The following is a 24631-nucleotide window of genomic DNA, read 5'->3' on the forward strand; positions in this document are numbered from 1 at the left end:
CCGGGACTCCAGTATCATGCCCTGGGCCAAAGGCAGGCACTAAACCACTGAGCCACCCAGGGATCCTGTATTCTTGTCTTCTATTTCAATTTTCTAAATAGTGCTCTATCTTCTGGCTTGCATATTGCTGTTGAAATCAGAGCACAATCCAATTTTCCCCTGTTACAGATGATCTTCTGTGTGGTTGCCTGAAGAACATTCTTTAATCCTTAATATTCAATTTAATTTGACAAGTTTCATTTCAGGCCAATCACTCATACCACTTTTCAGAAACAAGCTGGGCCCTTTAATTAGCAGATTCAGTTTCTTAAATATTTTTTTTCCCACTTGCTACATTTTTAGGCTTACTCTTTTAGGGTTATTAATTAGTCTTATGTGGACAATGTCTTCTAGAATGACTAACCTCTCTCTAACTGCTTTAACATTTGTTTTCTTCTCCTCTGTCATTGTATTGATTAATTAAGCTTTCTCTTGTGTTAGAATCTCATTTCAGTTGTGTCCATTCTGTTTCTTGCTATCTTACATTAATCTGTTAGATGAAAGTTGGTGTTATTTTGGCCCTTGAATTGCTTTCTTAACTCTGCGATTTCCTTTTCCATCTCCTATTGTCATTTTATCTGGTGTTCAAGCTCTTGCTTTATTAAGTTAATATCTTATTAAATTTTCTTTAGTTGTAGAATATCATGAACATTTTAATTCTGTTCCTTAGTATCGAATATGCATAGTAATTTAAATAGTCACAAATGTTGCTTCTTTTTTTTTTTGTTAAAGATTTTATTTACTTATTCATGAGAGAGAGAGAGAGAGGCAGAGACACAGGCAGAGAGAGAAGCAGGTCCCATGCAGGGAGCGACGACATGGGACTCGATCCTGGGACACCAAGACCACACCCGAAGCCGAAGGCAGGCGCCAAACCACTGAGCCACCCAGGGATCCCCCAGATGTTGGTTTTTATTTATTTATTTTTTTTAAATTTTTTTTTTATTTATTTATGATAGTCACACATTGAGAGAGGTGGAGACATAGGCAGAGGGAGAAGCAGGCTCCATGCACCAGGAGCCCGATGTGGGATTCGATCCCGGGTCTCCAGGATCGCGCCCTGGGCCAAAGGCAGGCGCTAAACCACTGCGCCACCCAGGGATCCCCAGATGTTGGTTTTTAAACATTCCTCCATCCCTCTAAACTTTTTGTTGGGACCAATGAAAGCAAGTGGCCTGTCAAAACCAGAAAAGGTAAGGAAACAGATTCTCCTCCAGAGCCTCCAGAAGTATCACGCCCTTCTGACATCCACCCAATTTAGACTCAACCTCCAGAAATGTGTGATAATAACTATGTGTTCATTTGTTATTAAAGCCACTAAGTTGGGGCACCTGGGTGTCTCAGTAATTGAGCATCTGCCTTTGACTCAGGGTGTGATCCTGGGATCCTGGGATCGAGTCCCTCATTGGGCTCCCTGTAGTGAGCCTGTTTCTCTCTCTGCCGATGTCTCTGCCTCTCTCTGTGTGTCTCTCATCAATCAACAAATCTTAAAAAATAAATAAAGCCACTAACTTTGTCATTATTTGTTACAGCAGCAATAGAACATCTAAGTGAAGATCGACATAGAGTAAGATCATTATGAGACATAGCAAAGAAAATCTACAGGCCTTGCCTAATGCAAAAACAAGAGGAATCAGAACTGGATCAAAACAAGCAATATGTAGATAAACACTGAGTAAGAGTTTTGCCATTTCTCATAATGAGAAGGGAACTGGACATTTCTACGGAAATTCACTATGTTTTTGTTATAGTTTGATGTATGTGTTAGTTAGGGTCCTCCAGAGAACAGAACCCATAGGAGTTTTGTCTATGTGTTGTGTGTTTTTAAGGAACTGTCTCATAAAATTGGGAGTGAGAGTGGACTGGCAAGTCTGAAGTCTGTAGGACAGGCTGGCAGACTGAAAATTCAGGTAAGAGTTGAGTTGCAATTTTGAGAACTCTTTAGGGCAGCAGGCTAGAAACTCAGGCAGCATTCCTATATTACAGGCTTCAGGAGAATTTCTTCTTCATTAGGCACCAGTTTTTGCTCTTAAGACCTTGAACAGATTAGATGAGACCCACTCATATTATGGAAGATAATCTGGTTTATCCAAAGTCTACTGAATTAAATGTTAATCACATCTAAAAAATACCCTTACATAACATTTAGACTGATGTTTTGACCAAACATCTATGCACCATAGCCTAGCCAAGCTGACACATAAAATTAATCATCACAATGTACGTAAGTATGTTTAACTGTCTAGTAGAATATGCTCATTCATTATCAACAAATTCTTTGTTGTGTTCATGAACTTGCTTTATTACTGTTCAGACCTAGTTTTTTAAGGAATCCACGGCCCCAAGAATCTCTTCCATCTTCAGTTTGGGTGAGAATGTTCATGAAAGTTTTTGAATTATGTACAGCATTTTGAGTGGATACATGTTCGTGCATTTTTTCTGGGGGAGCGATCCCGAGCTTTCACCATTTTCTCAGAAGTCTAAAAGGGTCTGATACTGGCCAAGAAAGGTATGAGCCCCTATAGACAGACATCTAAACTGAGTGAATCATTTTTGACATTTGAAGGTGGGTTTCTGACGTCTGAACGATCAGCGCCCTTACAGACTTCTCTCAGAGTTGCTTATTACATAAATACAAAGTCCTCACCAACTGCAAATAATAGAGTAAATATATCTTTGCTTTCCAACAAGGTTTGTCATCTCTTACTGTATTACAACTGAGATGGAATGGTCCTAAATGAGTGTCTCAGAAGCAAGTTTCTTGGTCATTACAGTTTTATGGATGAGTTATTTAGTTAACACATACTAAGGAGTGAACAGCAGTGAGGAGCCTTCCAAATTCTTAGAGAAAGAGGGGCACCTGGGTGGTTCAGTTGGTTGAGCATCCGACTTTTGATTTTGGCTCAGGTCATGATCTCAGGGTCATGAGATTGAGCCCTGTGTTGGCTTCTGCACTCAGCAGGGAGTCTCCTTGAGATTCTCTCCCTCTTTCTACCTCTGCTTCTCCCGATATCACCTTCACTCTTGCTTTCTCTCTCAAATAAATAAAATCTTTTAAAAACCCAAATTCTTAGAGAAAGAATTCCCACCCTCTGAACCCTAAACTTATCAACTCAGCACATATGAGAAGCCAGAAAAATGTCTCCAAGGCCCTAAGGGCAGTTGTGTCCCTTAAGTGAATGAATCAATGAATAGGGGAAACTAGTATTTAAAGGAGTTCTGACTACAAAGTGGCTGCACAAGGGAATTTCTAGGATAATGGAACTCTTCTGTATGATACTGTAGTTGTAGACCTATGATTTATGTATTTGTCAAAACTCACAAAATCATACATCACAAATAGTGAACATTTTTGCATGCAAATAAAAAAAATGAACCAAAATCAATCAGGACATCCAAGGATCTCAGGACAGAATGCAGACAGTGACAAATGAATCTGACTGTATTACAAATATATGACATAACCTCACTGAAGGAAGTGGGGGAAAACAGAAGGTGACTTAAGTAACTTTGGAAAACCATGTTTAGATTCGATACTTAAAAGCTAAAGAGAAAAAGAACATTATAAACACTATACTCTATTTGGTAAGGGTCAGTATATCTGAAGCTGATTTATTTGTATAGGGTAAGATAAATAAATTACAGACAATGGGAGTCAGATTTCTCACTTCAGAGAAAGAAGTTAATCAAGAAGAGGCTAGGATGAATCCTGTAGTATTAGAATTGGAAAAAAAAAAGAATTGGAGATATCTATATGAACTCATGTTTATCTTAATATATATTCAGATAGATACAGAAATATAAATGTGTATTTTTACAGATGTTAATATCTATGTGTATGTGCATGTGCACATATGAGTGCAAACACACATGCACACACACACTTATTTGCTAGCTCTGGTCCCTGAGTAGGCCTAGAAGCAGTGACACCTTAGTAGCAATGAGCACACCCAGCACCTGAATCTTAGTTCCTAAATAAAATTCTCCAATAACAGGATACAGTAAGTAACCTAAAAGAACTCTCAAAATGGGAAGAATTTGGCCAAAGTTGGAACAATTTGAACAACGTAATGATCGTACTCATTATAATCTAAAGAATAAATACCCACGAGTCCATATTGATGTAAATAAACAATTGAATAAATAAGTAGACAAGTGCCAGAGAAAAAGCAAATTTTCCTTATAGAAGAATTCAGAACAATATTTGTAGATCCCTCTCTGCCCCACTCCAGGAAGTAGATCTGAATTACCCTTTCCTGGGGTATGGGCTAGACTGAGTGACTTGCTTCCAAAGCACAGAATATAGGAAAGAAAAATAGGGAAAAGGCACTTCACCTTTGTGGTAATTTCTCCCCAAACTTAAAACTAGTGTAATCATAAGAAAAACTCAAACTGAAGGACATTCTACAAAGATCTGACCTGTATTCCTCAAAAACATCAACGTCATGAAGAACAGAGAAACTGAGAAACTGCCAAAGATTGGAGAGGATTAACAGGGTAACTAAATGTAACATGGAATCCTGGACTGGATCCTTGAATGGAAAAATGACATTAGTGGAAAAACTGGTAAAATCTGAATAAAGTACATGGTTATTGTTAATCTCTTAGTTTTAACAACAGTACAGTATCATGATTATGTAAGATGTTAACATTAGGGGGAACTGGATGAAGGTAACCCTCAATACTAACCTTGTATATCTAAAATTATTCCAAAAAGTATAAGTAGGTTCAGCAAAATCTGGTAGAGTGTCTAATACAAGAAAAATGTTCTGTGGGTCAGGAATATTTCCCCAGGCCTGAGCTAGCTAAAATGTATCTCAGGTCCGGGTCCTTTGCCTGAAGATCCCTGCTTACCAACAACTTTTGGATTGCCAATTCTGCCTAGAGGGAGCTGTGGTTCTGGGTAAATGAAAGCATTGAAGAAGTCAAATGAGCATTCTGTCTTTAGAAAGATAAATCTCCTAATTATAAATTAATCAATTAACTGGCATCCAGGCCGATCACACCAACCTCAGAAAATTTAGTTAGGAATCTCTCACTGAGAACCTACTCGTCCCAAGGTCCAAATCTTAGATTCAGGACTAGCAAACCTTAAATTCAGACCCTATCATCTGGTAGGTTCCCTCTGCAATTCCTACCTACCTCCACCCCTTTATCCACATTGTTGTCTTAGCCCATTAGGCTTCCCAGCAGCCAGTAGTAACCTCCAAGAACACCACCCTTGCTTTATACAATAAAACCTATTTCTGATGCCTTAGCATCCCTTTTACTTTCTCAAATAATATGAGTCTCAGTTTTAAAAGTGAGATTCCTTTAGCACCCTTGATATTTTATTAAGTAAAAGTTGTGCATGTATTCCGCAAAAATTAGGGCACAATATCATTAAACAATGACTCTAACATCTAGCCTCTACCAGGTTTTTACGATGTTGAAAGAAAAGAACTTGATTCTCTCCCTCCTAATACAACTAATTTTTCTTTAATCTGTGTACTTCCTTGTGCTTTTCTTTGTCATTATTTTGTTTGAAGGCCTGTGTACCATGAATTGCCACTTCTTTCAAAGATGAAGATAGAAATATGTCATTTGTATTTCAGTTATGAGGTTCTTCCCTTTTTCTCACTTCCAAAACTTTACCTTGAACTTCAAGTTCTTCTGGTCAACATGACTCTAACCTGGTTGTCAATAATATTTAGTAACTATTATAATGGAGAGCATATCTTTACCACTCAAAACTCACCAAACCCTATACTGAAAACTATGTGTTAGTGAGTCAAGCCTAAGAATGAAGAGCATCTTATGTTAACCAGAATGAAAACTAAGTTTGTTGGATAATTGTTTCCTCTCTGTTGTTCATTTTATTACACATAATTTTTTGTGTGATTACTAGTCTTGGCTAGTACTAGATTACTAGAAATGAGAGAGAGAATGCAGGGGAGGGGGGCAGAAGGAGAAGGAGAGAGAGCCTTCAGCAGACTCCAAGCTTAGCACAGAGCCCATCTTGGGACTTGATCTCACAACTCCAACATCACAATCTCGGCAGACACCAAGAGTCAGCAATTAACCGACTGTGCCACCCAGGTGCCCTGGGAAGAGTAATTTTTGACTCACAGAGTTTTTTTCGTATTATTACAGACAAGTCTGGGTTTAAAAATGCTTCACTGTGTGTATTCTCTCCCAGGATTGGGTATAGAGTGGGATATTTCCTTGCCTTTACACTGTGGATGAGCAGTTAACCCCTCCTTGTTCTCCTCTCCTCTGGGAACTGTTCCTAGCCAGGGTCTCAATGCCTCAACTCAGTTTCTCCTTCAGTTCTGGTCCTCATTTCTGTGCTGTGCCCATAGTAATGAGAGAATATTTGCCTGAATTTTGTCATTTACAAAATTCATACTCTTTTTCCATCTTTTTAATATTATCATATATTTCCAACTAAAAATACTTAGTAGACAAAGTTCAGGGGAGAAGATAAGCCTGGATGTTTAAATTTGGGAGTTGTCAGCATCCATATGACATCTAATATACACACTAAATGAAGGCACCAGGGACGCCTAGGTGGCTCAGTGGTTGAGCATCTGCCTTTGGCTCAAGATCCCAGGGTCCTGGGATCGAGTCCCCCATTGTGCTCCCCTCAGGGAATCTGTTTCTCTCTCTGCCTAGGTCTCTGCCTCTCTCTCCGTATCTCTCATTAATAAATAAATAAAATCTTAAAAAAAAAAAAAACAGAAAAAAACGAAGCCACCAGCTTCTGTCCTTATACTAAATTTTAGTAAAGCTCAATTTCTTTTTCATTTCTGCATAAATACATTAAAAATACATGTAATTAGAAGCTCTCATATTTTCCTTCTGCACATGCTTAAGGTACTTGAGCTTTGCTTTACAAAACACTGTTCAGGGACACAGAAATCCAAACACTGAGTTTTATGAAATATACATTTTCAATTTTACAACAAACTGCCATTTTCTTTTAAAAAATGCAATGTACTAACTTATAAGAAGTTAATGAAAGAGTTCTTGTTTCTTCACATCCTTTCGTAAACTTTGTATTATCAGACTTAGTGCCTGTCACTCTGTGAGTTGACCTCTCCCCAAAGGGACCAGATTCCTGCTCTAACTGGCTAGATGAGAAACTCTTATTCTCACCTTAGCAACAGGACTTTAGAGAATAAAGTCCCTGAGAATAAGATATAGTTCCAGAGAAATGAAATTCATTAGTGGGCCAATAATTAGATATGAATTTAATAATTTATTCTCTTTTGATCTCTAGCAAATGTTTTAAACATAATCACATAAAGCTAAGACATTGTCACCAGGAGACCATTAAGCACTACTATCTATTATCTGGCATATAAGTACGGTTTCATTTAAGTATTTGTTGAATGAATAGAAGGAAATGTCATTATATAACCATGAACTAACACAACTAGGTGCCTCTCATGATTCCTGTTTCCTTTCCTTCCCTGACATGACTTACCAGGCCTCATAAGTTGAGACATTTTTTGGTCCTGTCATCTTCTAAATTCCTACTACCATTGCTCAAATTATCACCACCTAAATCTATTCTCATTTCCCATGCTCTCATCTCAAGTCTTTTTCCTTTCAGGCCAACTTCCTTTTTTTTTTTTTAAATAAATTTTTATTTATTTATGATAGTCACAGAGAGAGAGAGAGAGAGAGGCAGAGACATAGGCAGAGGGAGAAGCAGGCTCCATACACCGGGAGCCCGATGTGGGACTCGATCCCGGGTCTCCAGGATCACGCCCTGGGCCAAAGGCAGGCGCCAAACTGCTACGCCACCCAGGGATCCCCAGGCCAACTTCCATATAGCCACTAGAGTTATCTTTCCAAAGCTCAAATAAAATAGCATCAGTCCTTTTTATCAAAAATTCCAATAGTGCATGCCATGCAGGGCTTTTCATAATCTTTCTTTAATCTATTTTCCAACTTCATCTCCTACTACTTCGCATCGAGTACTCCCACCCTCTATCCCACACTTGAGAAAAGTTAAGCTGTTTATCATATTTCAACTTGATGGTTACTCTTTCATGTTATGTGACATTCTACATGCTCATCTTCTGCCTGGAAAATACTCAATTAACATTAATCCTTACCCTTTGGAATTCAAGCCAAATATCTCTTCTGTAAGGCCTTTCTTAAATCCCCAAGGCAGTTGCTGCTCTGTGCTTCCATAGAATATTCTATTGACTCTTCTCATAGCATTTATATTTTATTTTGTTCATCTTTTTTGCCGTCTTGACCAATACTCTTCAGTAGAAACCTAACACAAGCCCATGTAATTTTAACTTTTCTACTAGCCACATTAAAAAGAGTAAAAACAAACAGATAAAAAGAATTTTCATTATATTTTATTTAACCCAATATATCCCAAATATTATCATCTCAGTATGTAACTGATATAAAATCCATTAATGAGGTATTTTAGCTTATCTTTTTGGACTAATTCTTCAAAATCCTGTGTTCTTTGAACTTATAGCATATGGCAATCTGGACTGACCACATTTGATGTGCTCAACAGCCACATATATCTAGTGGCACCCAGGTGGGACAGCTAGTGTGAGCTTCAAAAAGGATCCTATCTTGTTCATTTTTTAATTCCCAGGTACTTGATTTGTAAGATGTGCCTAATAAATATTTGTTAAGTGAATGAATGAATAGATGATAAATATAGCTATCAATGATAAAATGATAGAAAATATTTCAATGTCTCATTCAATTATCAATGATAAAAATAGCTAATGTTGACTGCTTATCATGTGAAAAGGCACTGTGATAAGCAATGTACATCGCTCTCATCAGCAAATGCTTGGTTGGCATTCGGTTGCTCCTTAACAGTCATTAAATAATTATGTAGTCTTGGGTAAGCCACTTAACTTCTTACAATCTCAGTTATTCTATTTGTGAAAGGACAGAGGGTATGAGCAAAGCGACTCAGACCAGTTCTAAAATAGAGGATGGGTAAGAAATTTTAAGAAACAGAGCTGCACAATGGAAGAGCACATGCTTTGGAATTAGACACACTGTGTTAGAATTCCCAATTCCACTATTCACTTATATGCTCTTAGGCAATTTCATTAAATTCCCTAATTTTCCACTTCTTATCTGTAAAATGGAGACAGTAATACTCATCTTGTGAGGTTTGTAAATAACATCTTCAAAGTGTTTGGCTAGAAAATAGGCATTATTATTGGTTCTAGAAAGTCTTTCACTTTTTTCCCTTAAGAGTCAACAATTTTAAAGATTTTATTGATTTGAGAGAGAGAGAGAATGTGTATACGAGTGGTGGGGGGCAGAGGAGAAGGGAAAGGGAAGGGAAGAAAAACCCTCCAGTGGATCCCAAGCTGAGCGTGGAGCCTAACAACATGGGGTTCAATCCCATGACCCCAAGATCATGACCTGAGCTGAAACCAGGAGTCAGACACTTAACCACTGAGTCACCCAGGCATCCCAAGATTTAACAGTTTTAAAGGTGAGCACTTACATAAGGTTTACCATGTGTCAGAAACTGTGCTAAGGGCTTTAAAATATTAACTTATGCAGTTGCATAACACCCCTATGAGATGGGTGCTATTATTGTCATTTCCTCTTTACCCTTGGGAAACTGAAGCACAGAGAGGAAACAAGGTTGCTTAATAATGTGGTGCTAGGATTTTACACCCAGAAGTTCAGTTGCGGTGTCAGGACTCTTAATTACTATGCTTTCTTATTCTCAAGCCAACCATTGCCTAATTCATGAGAAAGAAATCCTACAGGGATCCCTGGGTGGCTTAGCAGTTTAGTGCCTGCCTTCGGCCCAGGGCCTGATCCTGGAGACCCAGGGTCAAGTCCCACATCGGGCTCCCTGCATGGAGCCTGCTTCTCCCTCTGCCTGTGTCTCTGCCTCTGTCTCTCATGAATATATAAGAAAATGAAAATCTTAAAAAAAAAAAAAAGAAACCCTACAAGTGGCTGCTCTAATAAATATTACATTAATTAACTGGTTTTTGTTGTGGAGAAACTAATCTGTGCACTCTGCCCTGGAGAATAAGATTAGAGACTATGTCAAATGTAAATCCTATTTCCTTAAAGAATCATACCTTTGTATTTACTGATAAATTTTTACACATAGGTGTGGTTTGCTGCCTGAAGTTCTTCCTGGTTTGGAACAGGCATCTCCCTAGAAGCTCAAAGATGTTATAGTACTGATCTTAGAGACTTATACAGTTCTCAAAAAGCACCACCCAAAAAACAGGAAACAGGTGAGTCAGAGTCCAGTGGCTTTCACCATGGATGTGCTGTGATGTTAGAATACAGACGATGACCTAGTGATCCCCATTCCTGGGCATCCGCAGCAGTCCTGCTCTGATGTACATACAAAGGGAGTCAATCTCCAAAAAATGAAGAAAAAGTTTAAAAAAAAAAAAAGGAGACAGGAAAACGAAAAGAATAGTTTCCAGGTCTCAGAGTTCTATCGATTTACCACCATCCAAAAATTAGGTCTAAACACTGACAATGCCACCCACAAAAAAGGACAAAACTGACCACCTAATCAGATGAGGAAAGAAACTGGCCAGCAAGATGATTTTTTTCGTAACGATGCTTGAAAAACAGACAACAGATGGTATTTAAAGAAATATTACAAATCCTATTCCTCTTCTTCCCAACACCTGCGAACCACCAGGATACTTTAATCAATAGAGGAGATAGTGAGACTGTAGCGGAGGCAAATTTTACTACTACTTTTTTAGGGTTTTTCAGCCAGGCCCGAGAATTAAACTGTTACAAGACAGGTTAAAAGGAGAAAAGTGTACAAACTTAGATGTTTTATATGACATGGGAGCTCTCATAAGAAAAGGAAGACCCAAAGAAATGGCAAACCCACCAGCTTTTACATTAGGTTGAACAAAAAGGCAATTGTAGAAAAGTAACAAAACTGTATGGGGAAGCTACAGGAAGATAAGTATTATTTTAACGTGTTCTATTATTTATACAGGATTCTCTTGGCTTTCATCCCCTATTGAGGAATGTTCCTGTTTTCCCAGTACAGGGATGGCATCTTTCATACAGGAATGTTTATCTCCTGTTTTTAGGAAGAACGGGGAGATTAGAATGCTCTTCTTTCCATCTGCTCTTTTTTAAGTGCCTTTAGTTCAAAATAGCCCTTGCGGCAAAGTAGCATATTCTGTCTCCTTTTATTCCTCCCCTTTGAAGATGCCCCCAAAAAGATTCATGGCCCACAGTCTGAGTTGGCAGATTATTCTATTTCTCGGTGATTTAGTCTCTCAGTCTTGAGAATAGGTATTTTTGTTTGTTTGTTCAGGAGGTGGTGATGCAGATGAGGGTAGTTGTTCATCTAAGTTAGGTCACCACATGATATGAGCAATCATTTACTGAAGACCATTTTTTTTTTTTTTACAGAAACCAAAGAAAAGCAAATATTAATAGTTGGAAACTTTATTTCTGAGTTCAGAGAACAGCCAGTTGAGAAGATTTCTAGATTTTCTTTAAAAAGATTTATTTATTTTGAGGAAGAAAGTGAGCACCAGAGCAGAGCGGAGGGCAGAGGGAGAGGGAGAGGGAGAGGGAGAGAAATCCTCATGCAGACTCCATGATGAGTGCAGAGCCTACTGGGGCATGATTCCAGGACCCTAAGATCACGACCTGAGTGGAAACTAAGAGTCTGAGACTTAACTGACTGAGCCACCCAGGCGCCCCAGAAAGATTTCTAGATTTAAGCAAGAAGTTTCTCTATATGGTACAATGAGGATGGCAGTTGTAATTTGAGAAATTTCCTGTTTGTAGTTTGAATGTCTCTTGTCGCACTGAGTGTACCAGCGAATTTTCTGAGTGGCCTGCACAGGTAGACATGAAGGTTGTTTTTATCTATGATCTGTTGTGGTGATAAACTTAAGAAATTAAATTTATATCAGCTTTCACTTACAGGACTTTGGGAAAAGGACAGTTTTCATTCTTTGTGATTTCAAGTCAGAAGGTTGGGAGAAAAATGGAATATTAGTTTGGAGAGTTGTGGCTATATACTGGAGGAAACTAGAAAAGTTCAGGATTCAGACCAGTTTATAGCTAGATAACACAACCTCAAAGACAATGAATAGGGTTAGAATCTTAATTATAAGGGTATTTTACAGTTTTTCACTGAAATGTAATTTTCTCTCACCATATTTATTGAATATAATTACAGTAAGACTATTTTGTTTGTAAAATAAGTTTAGTCTCATTAAACTTGGCCTAATTATTTATATAAGTGCACCAAGAATAGAATTTATCACATAAAGTCCATTTTGTTGGAACTTTTAATAGGGAATCTTAGATTAAACCTTAAAAGCCATTTGAGGCTAAAAAATCAAGCCAAGAATGCACCATCAGACTTTGTCTATAGCATCCATAGATTTGGGTGAATTCCTCTCTTTTCAAGGCACCCAATGGATCTTAAGTTTCTTGGGCCTACTGGAAAGTAAACTTCCCTACTCACTGTAGGGATAGGGATCCTGTAAGCAATGATTGGGCTGGTATTTCAAGAGGCTTTATAAGCATTGACTCCATAGTCAACCATAGTTCCTTAAATGCATCTGGTTACATTATTTTTAAGATTTTATTTATTTATTTATTTGAGAGAGAGTGAGACAACAGGGAGAGGAGTAGAAGAGGAAAGAATCTCAAGCAGATTCCACATTGAGTGTGAAGCCCAATTCAGGGCTCCATTCCATGACCCCAAGACCATGACCCAAGCCAAAAACAAGAGCTGGATGCCCAACCCATGGAGCTACCCAGGCATCCCTCCATCTGGTCACATTTAAGTCTATGTACCTTGTTGTCAAGCATGACATTATAATCAAAGCCTTGATAATATAACAAAGTTTCCAATTGTTGCAAAGAAAACAGATTGTTTTAAAAAAGATTTTATTTATTTATTTGAGAGAGAGAGGGAGGGAGAGAGTGGGAGAGCACAAGCATTGGAGAGGGAGAAGCAGGCTGCCCATCCAGCAGGGAGCCCGATGCAGGGCTCGATCCTGGGACCCTGGGATCATGACCTGGGTCAACAGCAGTTTCCAAATTCTTGAGGGATCAGATAGGCAGAAAAAGATAAATATTTTAATTTTTGTTTACCAAGGGATAGTCTATCAAATTGAGAGAAGTTATAGATAGCTTAAGAAAAAGAGAAAATAGGTTTTCTTTTTTTACTTTAAAAAGATTGTATTTATTTATTTATTTATTTAGAACATGTATGAGCAGGGGAGGGGCAGAGAGAGAGAGAGAGAGAGAGACAGAGAGAGAGACAGAGAGAATTCCAAGCAAACTCCATGCTGAGCATGGAGCCTGATGTGGGCTCAATTCCAGGAGCCTGAGATCATGACCTGAGCAGAAGGCAGTTGCTCAACCAAGTGATTGACCTAGGAACCACTCTTTTATGAGAGAGAGAGAGTGGTGTGTGAGCAAGGGAAGGGGCAGAGGAGGAAGGCGAAAGAAAATATTAAGCAGGCTCCAGGCTCAGCACAGAGCCCAACATGGGGCTTTAACTCATGACCCTGAGATCATGACCTGAGCTGAAATTGAGAGTCGGACACTCTACTGACTGATCCACCCAGGTGCTCCAGAATTCTAGAAATTCTTATCCAGTTTAGTGTTATGATCTTAGAGTTATCAGAAATCTGTGTTCTAGAGTACTTGTCAGGGTCCTTTCCATGGATCTCTTTAAAAATGAAGTATTTTTGCCTGCAGTTGATTGTAAATGTTCTCAGGGAACAATGAAGAGTAAGACAAAAATGATCTATGAATGACAAAAGACTTAAAAATAGCCGTGGTTACAGATCTGGTGAGAGTTCACTATTAAAAAAGTGATACAATTAACAAGAACATTTGGTTATTTCTGTAGACATGCAATGTTTTCAAATAATAATTGGAATTTCAGCTGATTATACAGGCAGTAAGGATACTGACAGATTTCTAGGAATTCTGTACAATTTTTGAAATATTGGTAACATTTACTCATACAAATATGACTTAAAGGAAGTTAATTATCATTTTTATTTGACAACGTTTCCCATATAATATCACATTTCAAATAAGCTATTAGTTTAATTTCTTTTTATTAGGATAGAGAACAAATCTTTGAGATCATTGAGGGACCCTCTGAGAAATTCCAAAATTAGTTCAATGTCAAAAGATTCATTTTGAATTTGATTTTGGGAAATTTATTAAAAATGTTTAAAGGTTTAGAGCTCCCCTTGACATGGTGTTGAGGTGGCAGCCAGCAGTCCAGCTTTGTGCCTGGCTGCCTGACTTCTTCCTGCTACTGCTTTTCAGGGATAAGACAATTAAGACCTAGGTCAAATCTCCTTTCCAAGACTGCCTTCCAAATTTATTTGTTTATTTTTAGAGAGAGAGTGCAAACAGGTGCGGGGTGAAGGACAGAAGGAGGAGGAGAAGAAAAGAATCTCAAGCAGGCTGCCTGCTGAATGTGCAGCCTGAGGTGGGATTCAATCTTGTGACCCTGAGATCATGACCTGGGCCAAAATCAAAAGTTAGATGCATAATCAACTGAGCCACCCAGGTGGCCCTGAAGGAAAGTCTTAGTTATCATTGTTATTTTCATAGACAATATTACAAAAATCATTGGCATATAATGAGGTGATCCAAAACCCTAAAATGTAGGAAAGATTGTAGAGTACCAAGGAGTTAATGAAAATATTGTTATATGATTAGATTTTGTGATATTTGTGTGGCCATCTTTTAAAACTTAAAATTTTTTGTGATTTTTATTCTCCACTTGATCTTAGCCAAAAGGCTGAGAAGTGATGTGTGATTTTTGTTCTCATTTTTAATATTCACCTATTACCTAAAAAAAAAAAAAATCTAAGTTTAAAACATTTGATTAGGTAGTATCCCAATGACAAAATACTTAGCTATCTATCTAATTAAAGTGACAATTAAAAGATTTTAGAGGTACATACAGAAATTGGAAGAAAACAAACAAACAAAAAAACCCTCTCAGCTTCTTTAATATTGAAGACTCAGTTTTCCTAAGCAATCAAAAACCTGATAAAGACCATGTGAAGCACAGGGAATTATTTTGATAAGAATAGAATCTTTATTTCCTTGGCAGATAATACAAAAGGTAAAGAAAAATTTTTATAATCTCTTATTAAAAGCAGACCAATAGGGATCCCTGGGTGGCTCAGCGGTTTGGCACCTGCCTTTGGCCCAGGGCACAATCCTGGAGTCCCAGGATTGGGTCCCACGTTGGGCTCCCCACATGGAACCTGCTTGTCCCTCCTCCTGTGTCTCTGCCTCTCTCTCTCTCTATGTCTATCATAAATAAATAAAAATAAATCTTTAAAAAAAATAAAAGCAGACCAATAGTCTAAGAAACTGTCATTTTAATGGGGAGAAAATTAAACTTATTTTGTATAAGTATATTATTGAGCTAATTTTTAAAAACTCTTATAAATTACCCATTTAATTTGGGCCAGCTTTGACCTTGCAACATGAAATTTCTTTTCTACAAATCTGCAATTTCCTACACCCATTTAGATTTTGTCTTATTCCTTTTTCTTATTTTGGAACATTTAGTTATTTTGCTTTAGGACAAAATTACTTCCTACTTTTCTTAACAAAAACACATTCTGCCTTCATCATATACTCTTTATAAAAAAACACACCCCACTCTACTATACTTTGTACACACAGTTTTTTTTCCTTTGCTGTTTTTATTTTTAGTAGTTTTATTTTCATATATAGATTATAAACATTACAGATTACAAATTTTAACCATTTAGTAACCTTTATTTTCCAGTGAAAATTAGGGAGCAGGCAATTGTGAACTATTATATACTAGCATCCTCTAATAGCTTAGTAAATATATAATTACATAATACATACACGTAATTACAGATATTTATAATTGTTAAAGACTAATATGCTTTTTCACAGTATAGTTTTTTAAATGGGGTAAATGATATGTTTACAAACAGACCCAAATATCTTTTTGCTTTCTATAAAAATTAAGAAACCAAAACCAGATAAACTTATGTTTAGCATTTAATGTTTTGGTGTATTATCTTTTTTGGAAATGATCTAAATAATCAATGAATATCCATCATTTAATCTAACTTAGTATAACTTTAAGGTTTCAAGTTTCCAAAAGATTTTAAAAATTATTTTTAAGTAGACCAAATACTTTGTTTAATAAAGGTAGCATAATCTTAAATTAGTCTTTTTTACATAATCCCACCTATATAGAAAAAATCACAGAAGAGAACTTAAAAGTTAAGACATAAGGCTCTCTCCAACTTTTATTTTGTACTGCTGTGCTTTACATACATGAAACTATTTTTATTGAACAACTAATTTTTAAACAGAATTTATAATTTTACAATCTTAGGATCTAGTAGAGCTAAACTCATTTGATTAGTAAACCCAAGTAGAAAAAGTAGCATGTTTTCACTATGTTTAATGCTTACAATTCTGACGAGATTACTGTTTTTACTAATCTAACAAACTTTAACTTTAATTTGCCAAAGATTGTCCTATATCTTGTGAGCTTGAAAAATATTTAGGTTAGTTTCTATATTTCTGAGAGTTTTAGGACTACTTAATTCATAGAAGTGCTTATTTTTTAAAACCAATTAAATATAGCTCTTTTACAAAGTAATTTTGGCTATATCACATGAAAGTAGAAAAATAATGTTATATAACATGTTATACCTAGATAGACACATACAGACATGCAAAAAGAGATCTTAGAGTTTTCATCTTATTTTATTTTTAAAAATTTATTTATTTGACAGAGAGAGTAAGAGAGAGGGAGTGCATGTCCGCACAAGTAGGCAGAGTGGCAGGCTGAGGGAGAGGGAGAAACAGGTTCCCCACTGAGCAGAGAGACTGATGCAGGGCTCAGGGCTCAGGGCTTGATCTCAGGATCTTGGGATCATGACCTGAGAAGGCAGAAGCCTAACCAACAGAGCCACCCAGGTGCCCCTAGAGTATTCATTTTAAATCTCAGCTATGAGTTAGGTATAAATTCAGAAACACAAAATTTTCTAACTTATATAAGACTGATCTTTGCCTTATTAATTTTCTCATTTCAATTTGATTTTCTTATAGGTTACAACAGGATGTTTAAGATGAGAGCACTCTAAAGAATCCTTTTGAAGAGGGGCGCCTGGGTGATTCGGTTAGGTGTCCAACTCTTTGTTTCAGCTTAGGTCATCATTTCAGGATTCTGGGATCAAGCCCTGCACTAGCTCTGTGCTGGGCATGGAGCTTTCTTGGGATTCTGTCCGTCCTTCTCAGCATGTACAGGCGTGCTTGCTCTCTCTCAAAAAATCCTTTTAATTATAAGTCCAAATATTCAAAAGTATATCTTCTTTTAAAAATGAGGTATAATTGTAATATAAAGTTATATTAGCTTCAGGTGTATAGCATACTGATTCAACAAATCCATGCATTACTCAGTGCTCACCATGATAAGTGTAGTTACCATCTGTCACTATATAATGTTATTACAATATTCCCTATGCTATATTTTGCATCTCCATGACTTATATAACTGGAAATTTCTACCTCTTAATCTCTTTTATTTTGTCACCCTTCACCTCCCCTCTAGTAACCACCAGTTGGTTCTCTGTATTTGAAGAGTTTCTGTATTGAAGAGTTCACGTTTTGTTTTCTAGATGCCATATATAAGTGAAATCATATGGTATTATCTTTCTCTGTCTGACTTATTTCAGAAAATATACCTATTTGAATTGTGACTTAAAAACAAAATGTTCTCTTATGGTTTCAAATCAATATACCTTTTATGGCTCAACCATAGACACCAGAGGAGTCCCCAAAGAGAGTGCAAAGGATGCAGCCCTCCCAAAATCCAGTAAGTTCATTCCCAGAGTTAGCCTAAGAGTGCAAAGACTTTCACTCTCACAGGTGGTAACAATATCATTTGTCAAACTGGTGTCTGTTGTTACCTATGGGAAGATGAGATGCCTCCAGCTATAGACCAGCTTATCTGTGGTACGAGGTAGGTGATATCAGGATGAAGAGTTTTGTAACACTACGAAGGCAATGAGGGTGAGACAACAAAGGCCCTTCATGGACCAAGACCTCTCATTAAGAAAAACTTCCTAAAAAGCTAATGATGTTGGACAAAGAGAATGTTGCTTGTCATTTCGTGTCTTGGGTTTCTAGCCTGTTTGTCTGGTTCCCTGACACAAGCCAACACTTGTACCCTCCAGCTGATGGACACTTGAAGCCAAGATCTCAAGATATAAAACAAGATGAAAGGAACGTTCTCTGATTCCCCCCCTCCCCATGATAAATACCACAAAAGACATACAGGAAAACAAAGACTAGGAGGCTATACCAGTGGGTACTCAGAACCAAATTTATGAGTCACAATTCAAAGAATTAATTCTTACAAATATTTTTCTCCTGCCAATCTATATTTAGAAAGGAAAAAAAGGTAAGGGGAGCCTCTTATTGTTCTCATCAAGATGAGAGGGGGGCTGTAGGCAGAGATCTGAGATACTGATGTGGTAAGAATCTTACCTTCTGCTGGTTTTTTGGTCAGATGTCCCAAGATCTTTTAGTGTTCCAGTCACTGACATTCCATCATTGCCACCAGAAGTTGTAGGGGAGGCAATATTTTATCTCTATCTTCTTAGGGTTTTTTAGTTGATCCTGAGAATTAAAGCGATATATTATAAATTAACAGGAGAAAAGCACACAAATCTATGTTTTATGTGATGCAGGATCTCTTGTAAGAAAGGGAGATCCAAAGAAAGGGCAAAACTTACAAGCTTTTATATTAGGTTAAATAAAAGGCAATTGTGAAAAAGTATCTAAACTACATGGGGAGGCTACAGAAAGATATTATTTTAACATGGTCTATTTATGCAGGATTCTCTTGGCTTTGATTCCCCATTGAAGAATATTCCTTTTCTCCTGGTACAGGGAGGGCATCTTTCATATGGGAGTGTTTATCTCCTGTTTCCAGGAAGAACAGGGGAAATTAGAATGCTCGTCTTTGCATCTGCTGTTTTTTAAGTGTCCTTAGCTCAAAAATAGTCTTTATGCCAAAGTGGCATATTTGGGGCTGGCATATCCTGCCATCCATCAAGAACTGAAAAGTCAATAGTTGGGATATAAGGAATGATTTAGAAGGGCCAAGAACATACCACCTACATTTCTGAAGTTGCTAAATATCTGAGAGTCATATGATTCACTTCCATGTGAAAACCAAACTTATCTTACAGATCTCTGAAACACTCAGAACAAATGCATTAAGTTTTACCCTCCTTTTATAGCTAAGGAAGTGAAGGTACAAGGGCCTGCGTGTACTTGTTCAGACTGGCAATAGATGGACAGCGGAAATATCAGAAACTTGGCAAAATTGTTTTTCCCCCTTAATAACAGTGTTTAAAATATGTTTAAAGCAGATGGCTTTTGGATATTCTAATTGACTACAGGGAAAGGTAGAGATCACCAAATGACTTGCAGAGAATAAATGTCCCCACCAGAAATTTGACTCCCTTGTGAACAGTTGCCTGAAACTCTTTCCACATTATGAAAGTATCTCTGATGCATTCTAGATAGCTGTGATGGGTTCTCCACTGTAACTACAAAGGAAGTTGTGTTCAACTTTAGTGTTGTCAACATGAGTATTTTTTAAAAATATTTTATTTATTTATTCATGAGAGACAGAGAGAAAGAGAGAGAGAGAGTGAGAGAGAGGCAGAGACACGGGCAGAGGGAGAAGCAGGCTCCATGCAGGGAGCCTGATGTGGGACTTGATCCTGGGACTCCAGGATCATGCCCTGGGCTGAAGGCAGATGCTAAACCGCTGAGCTGCCCAGGGATCCCGACATGAATATTTTTAATGTGAAACAGTTACTCTGAGATAGTTCACATTCTCCCTTGTCATGAAATCTGTAAAGATAAAGCGTCATAAAAATAATTGCTAATTCTGTGAGGTCCATGAAAGACATATGTAAGATTCCATGTTATTCATTATGGGGAACACAAAGATGATAAGGACAAGGCAAAATGACTTGATCTTGTTTTGGAGATGGCAAATGTGGCTTGGTAGAAAGATTATGTGGTTTGCCATCAAACAGATTTAGATTTCAATCTCACTTTTGTCACCTAAAAGCTATGTGATGTTGGGCAAGTTCCTTGTCTCATTGAGCATCAGTTTTCCTGTCTATGAAATTCAGATGAGTAGATGAATACTTGCATAGGGTTGTTGGGAAGATAAAGAATCTCATCAGAATCACTTAATGAGATGTTGGCAAGAAGAAAAGTGTTTCCTCAGAGCAGGAAGATGCAGTATTTGCATAAAAAAAATTAGTGCTTGACCTTCCTTGTTTTTTGTTTTTAAAAAAGTTGTGAAATTCCAAGGGATTCAAAACAGCTATAACATCATATGTAGCACATGTGTTTTTGTGTTTATTCCTACAATTTTTTTTCAGTAATACATGATATTTCTCTTTAGGTTGTCAACTATTTGTGAATAGGTGTAAATTATTTTCGCTTGGTGGAATTTACCTTCATTTACAGAACTGTATTTCTTTTCTTTTCTTTTCTTTTTTTTTTCCCCAGAACTGTGTTTCTATAGTAAGGATCAAAAGCACATACAGGTATTTCATACTTGAATACAATTACAATGCAGTTGATTCCAATAAATGGCAGCGCAATTTTCAGGGCTCTTGTTGAAAGATGGGAAAAGCCTTTGAATGAATGATTACTTTCTTTGGTATTATACATTACTACTTATAAGTTAGACTCTGGGCAAAAGCGTTCCTTGCCTTTTGTGGAGGCACTTTTTTGTAGATACATAAATTCTTTGAATTCACTTTAGAATGATGGTGCACCAAAGGACACTGCCCTCCCCATGAGTTTGTACGATCTTGGAGACTGAACCACTGTTTTAAGTTCTCCTCCAGAAAGCCCATCTAGGGGGTGCTTGTGTGTGCTGGGTGTCTCTTCTGGAGGCATATGTTACATACACACTGACTTCAATCTAATGAGATGCCTTTATGCTCAACCCTAAAATCATTTTCGAAAATCATAATGTACTCATTAAGTAATTACTTAATTTTGTCATGTGGTTTCCTCAGAACTAATAGCTTATGTTTTCATATTTACATATAGTTATTTGAAAAAATCAAGACGTTTGCACAGAAATTTAAAAACTTACAATGAAAGTATTCTCCAGAAATAGTGTCTAGTTGCACATGCTGATAAATCTTAGCAGTGGTTTACTAGTTCTGCTCTTCTGAGAATATGCCCCTATGTTCCCTAGGCATTTAGATTGTTAGATAGCTGGCATTTATGTCATTAGGTCATTTTAAAATGTATTTCCTCATTATATTATAATGAACCCTTTATGTCTGTCTTCCTATTACACTCGATGGTCTTTGGGAAAATATTGTCTTACCTAATTATACGCCTACCTCAGGGACAAGTACTCTAAACAAAGGCATTTATCTGAACTGAACAATTTAATGACTAACCTAATAAATGAAAATCATGTAATCTTTAATTCTTCTGCTGCCGGTGCTCTTTCACAAGCTAGAATTTGACCCAGAGTCATGCTTGTTTTGGAAACGTTATCCCTGGCCCACTCAACAGCAAGTGCTTCTTTCACCTGGCCCTGGCGATTTCGGAATTCTGCTACAGGCCTGGGTTCCAGGCACACACATCTGGCCTAACCTAGTGGAACGCCTCATCCCTGAGGGTGAGCAGCTGTGCTAACTTCGTGTTCTGTGTCCTCCTGTAAGAATGACTGCACACGGTGCTGGACTGTGAGCATCTCCAGGGCAGAAGCCATGACATTTAAACGAAAGTTTCCTGGGTTCAGAACTTAGGTGGGCCACGAAGCACGCAGGTCAGCACACTTCTGTGGCTTCCAGCTGGGTGCAGCATCATGGGTGCTCTTATGCCACCAACTGGGGCCAGGGGGCTGAAACAAGCTCTCAATCCTTAAAGAAGAAAATCAGCCTGAACCATCCGAGCTCATTCTTAAGTGCGCCAAGAGCTCTCACTCACTTCACATTCTCACAATCCTTTTCTTTTTTTCTTTTTCTTCTTCCTCTGGTTTGTAGTTTTTGAATGATAGCTGAATCCTAGTGAGACTGTTTACACGGAGCCAAAGGCAACCGTAATGTCATTATTACAGAGTCGTTCTGACAATCCCTTAATTGTAAAAAGAGAGAGAGAGAGAGAGAGAGAGAGAGAACATCATATTATATATGAAGGTGGCTTGAATGCACTCATCTGAACTGTGCGGCTTGACCAGTTTGGATACCGGCCAGATCAAGAGACGGAAGGTTTCCAGCTCCGGATAGGGTCCCGTGTGCCCCTTCCATCCCCCGGGGGAACCATTATTCTAACTTTCTCTCACCATCGGTAAGTTCTGTGCCCAGGACCGTGGCCGGGTTGGGAGCGCGGGGCTGGCCCAGGCGCACGCTCGGCCTCCTCCCGGCGGAGCATCCCGCGGGGCTGCCAGGAGGCCCCGGGCGGCCGCGCCTCTCCGCCGCCGCGCGCCCGAGCCCACGCCACAATGGCTGCCCGCGCTCCCGCGCGCCGGGCCGGGGCCTCGCGCGCCCTCCCACCTCGCCAGTGGGCACCCCTCCCGCGCCACCCGCAGCCGGGCGTGGCCCCGGGCGCGACCCGCGGGGACCCCGAGCGGCCGCGGGGGCGCTCCCGAGCCCGGGATGTGCGGCGCGCGCCCATTGGCTGGACCTCCGGCCGCAGAGCCCGCCTCCCCGCCCTCTCTCGACGCTCCCATTGGCAGTTCGCGCCCGCTCCCGCCCCCGGCCCGCCGTGATGGAAGCGGGTTGGGGCGGGGGGCGGTGGAGGGGCCGGAGCGCGGAGGGGGCCGGGGGGTGGGCTCTCCTCCCGGTAAGGGGGCGCGAGAGACCAGAGGGCCAATCAGGACGAGCCGTGGAGAAGAGGCGCCGCGCCAGCCAATCGCAGCGCGAGGTCCGGGTCGGGGAGGTTGACGCGAGTGTGGGCGGCAGCCAATGGGCGTGCCACTACCCGTCCGCTCTTCAGCAGCCGGCCGGGGGCGGTGGAGGAGCGAGTGAGGGGAGCGCGGCGGCGGCGGCGGCGGCGGCGGCGGAGCCATCGCTGGACGGCCGGGGGGGAAGCGAGGCCCGAGCCTCTGCGTCGAGGTGAGGGGCGGCGGCGCCGGCGCCGGGCCGCTGCTCGGCCGGCCCGTCCAGGCGGAGGCTGCGGGAGCCGGGGCGACAGGCCGCCGGAGGCAGAGGCGACACCCGCCGCCCCGTCCCCGTCCCCGCCCCCGCCCCCACCCCCACCCTGGGCCGCCCGGAGCCGGGGGCGCTCGCCCCTGCCGGGAGGGTGTGGGCGCGGCTGCGGCCGGGGCGCCGCCCTCGGGAGGGCGACGCCGGGAGGGGCCCGGCTGCAGCCGCGGAGCCGCGGAGCCTCGGGGGCTCAGCCCGGCTGGGAGGCCGCGCAGAGGGGGCCGAGGTGGGGCGGGGTGCTCCGCGGGTGGCCGTCCCGGAGGAGGCCCGGGCGGGGGAGGATTTGTGGCCTGAGGAGGGGAAAAGTGATGGGGAGCGGGTGATGATGCTCGGGAAAGGGTGTCCGGGGAGAAGGTGCGGAGCCTGGGAACGGGGCTGGCCCCTGGGAGGCAGGCATTGCCGGGGGGGGGGGGGGATCCGCGGAGAGCCACGCGAGGGCAGGGTCTTTAAGGTTAAGATCCCTGGGCAGATGGGGGACACGTGGGTTCGAGAGACACCTCCTCTCACCGGAAGGGGACCGAGAGCAGAAGGTTTCAGGTGCGATGCGGGCGGAGGCCAGCGAGGGGAGAGCCTACGGGGAGCCGGCGAGGGGCTTTAGGTGGGGGCGCCGAGCGGTGTGGGTCGGTAGGGACCACGCAGGCAGGCGGGAGAGACTGCAGAGCCCAGGGCCTCAGGTCACGGTCGGTCATAGGTTAGGATCCTCGGTTCTTTCCCTGCTCGGGGAGGGCCAAGCCCTCCGACCTAACTCCCACCTGGGTGTGTGTGTGGGGGGGGGGGGGGTGCTGATCTTGCAGCTCCCCTCCCTCCCCCTCTCCTCGGGACAGTTCCTCTAATTGTCCCGCCCCAGCAGCGCAGGCACTCGCCGTCTGAAAAAGTAAAGGCACAAATCTATGGCTTGCTTTTGATTGGATGGCGCTTGAGGAATCACTCACTTCTTTAGGTTTGAAAAACGTTAGGATGTGCTGGTTTAAAGGCGGCCTCTCAAGGTACTTGCAGGAAATCGGCCCCGTAGGGGGAGTTTCTCAACTATCTTGTTGGGCGTGTGCGTGTGTGTGTGTGTGTGTGTGTGTGTGTACTACAGCGTGAAGATGATGCAAGATCCCTTAGAGTAACACAGTGAAAGGTAACCTACAAATGCAATTCTGTTACTGTAGGATCACCCACTTTGATGCGGTCGAATTTGATTATGTATCAATACTTGTTGGGAAGTTTTTTTTTTTTTTTTTTTTTTTTTTTAGTCTTGAGTAGAGTGTTGTAGCTAACTCAGTTCAATCTTGCTTAGGGGAAAAGAAAGATGTGGTATGTGTGTATCACTGCCACCA

General features: G+C 40.4%; 2 protein-coding genes across 28 annotated transcripts in view; one reads left to right on the plus strand and one right to left on the minus strand.

Moving 5' to 3' along the window:
* The window catches only part of LOC111089999 (glyceraldehyde-3-phosphate dehydrogenase-like), an 88247-nt gene extending 69524 nt beyond the window's left edge, over nucleotides 1-18723 (minus strand). For 16 of the 21 annotated variants that reach the window (XR_005375761.1, XR_005375766.1, XR_005375763.1 and 13 more), the window contains exon 1: nucleotides 18592-18720. The gene's annotated coding sequence lies outside the window, so the exon portion shown is untranslated. Of the gene's footprint in view, nucleotides 1-18591 lie in introns of all 21 variants that reach the window. The other 5 variants (XM_038569099.1, XM_038569096.1, XM_038569109.1 and 2 more) reach the window with 5 other exon arrangements.
* A 3705-nt stretch (nucleotides 18724-22428) lies between these two features.
* The window catches only part of FAR1 (fatty acyl-CoA reductase 1), a 67309-nt gene continuing 65106 nt past the window's right edge, over nucleotides 22429-24631 (plus strand). For 5 of the 7 annotated variants that reach the window (XM_038569084.1, XM_038569083.1, XM_038569087.1 and 2 more), the window contains exon 1: nucleotides 23084-23219. The gene's annotated coding sequence lies outside the window, so the exon portion shown is untranslated. Of the gene's footprint in view, nucleotides 22453-23083; nucleotides 23220-23511; nucleotides 23536-24631 lie in introns of those variants that run through there. The other 2 variants (XM_038569086.1, XM_038569085.1) reach the window with 2 other exon arrangements.

This window comes from Canis lupus, chromosome 21 (assembly GCF_011100685.1).
Source record: "Canis lupus familiaris isolate Mischka breed German Shepherd chromosome 21, alternate assembly UU_Cfam_GSD_1.0, whole genome shotgun sequence".
Taxonomy (NCBI): domain Eukaryota; kingdom Metazoa; phylum Chordata; class Mammalia; order Carnivora; family Canidae; genus Canis; species Canis lupus.